The sequence below is a fragment of the Pongo pygmaeus genome, chromosome 1 (genome assembly GCF_028885625.2).
Source record: "Pongo pygmaeus isolate AG05252 chromosome 1, NHGRI_mPonPyg2-v2.0_pri, whole genome shotgun sequence".
In the NCBI taxonomy this organism is placed as follows: Eukaryota; Metazoa; Chordata; class Mammalia; order Primates; family Hominidae; genus Pongo; species Pongo pygmaeus.
Window position 1 is genome coordinate 135,943,106 of NC_072373.2, and position 1,412 is coordinate 135,944,517.

The following is a 1,412-nucleotide window of genomic DNA, read 5'->3' on the forward strand; positions in this document are numbered from 1 at the left end:
TAAATAACTTACCATAGGTCATATACCTAATAAGAAAGGATGATAAGACTTCAACTCAGGTGTCTTTATTATAAATTCTGTATCACTTCTAAATTCCTTCATCTTCATTTTTAGGCCAGAGCTGCTATAAATCATATACTTTCAGATTGTATTTTTTCATTCTAGTTGCAAGGAAATTGAAGTTAAGGGTTATCTCATCCCAACTCCAATGTCATTTTTAGTGTGTATGTATAAAAGTTTATTCATTTAATTAAAACCTTTGTGTCTAAAATTGCTGAAGTTCTGGGTTGCAGTGAGTTTTGTAGGTTAAATTTTGTTAATGAGAGAACAACACAACAGATGACAGAATTAACAAGTCCACCCCTCCACCCTCTGTCCCAGAAGAACAGTTTAGAAAACAGTGCTGTGATGGAGAGCTGTTGAAGACGTAAGCATGTGGAATAGAGCTTGAAGGAGATCACTTAGCTTCTACGCATAATCAGGAAAAGGGTCAGCAATCCAGGTGAGAAATAGGTCCTTCATTAAGCCACCCTCTGTGGGGATGATGACCTAAATTCCAGTTTATTTTTAGAAACGCAATTGACAGGGATTAGTGACTCACTGTGAATGTGGCGTTGGGAAGCGTAGAGAAAGGGATGCTTACCATGGAAACCTGAGGACAAATAGCATAAGTGAAAACAAGGATTCCCAGCTTCCTTGCTCCTTTGGACAGAAGGAGGTAAAGGTTGGCAGGTTTCGTCTTAGTATTCTAGAAGGATGCCATTTATGATTAGGACTGTTTTTAGATACATTATCTTCTGATTTGGTGAATTCCCTCAAAACCGGGAAGCGTTAAGTCAAAAACTAAGTAACCATCTACCAGGATTATTATTAGGTAGGAAATTGAGATAGATGGTCTGTACAATCTTTCAAGTTCTGAGCCTGAGTCTATGCCTTTGAATTTAAAATGAAAAAGATGTTTCTAGGTGCTGAAAATCTAAAATCACTGCATTAAGCAATTGCAGTATTTTTATTATGTCACTGTTATGAATGTCAGCAAGGAAGCATTTAAACCCCATTACCTAGGAGACCTCTCTAGAGTGCTGGGGGGAAAAAGAATTCTATCTAGAGTAAAAATATCCTTCAGAAATTAAGGTGAAATACAGATGTTTTCAGACAGAAAGGAGAATTAGTTACCAGCAGCCTTACATTAATTGAAATTCTGATGGGAGGTCATTAGATAGAAGGAAAATAATCCCAGGTGGAAATACAGAAATGAAGATAAGGATGAATGCAAAATTAGCTGGGCATGATGGTGCATGCCTGTAATCCCAGCTACTTGGGAGGCTGAGGCAGGAGAATCGCTTGAACCCGGGAGGCGGAGGTTGCGGGTGAGCCAAGATCATGCCATTGCACTTCAGCCTGGGCAACAA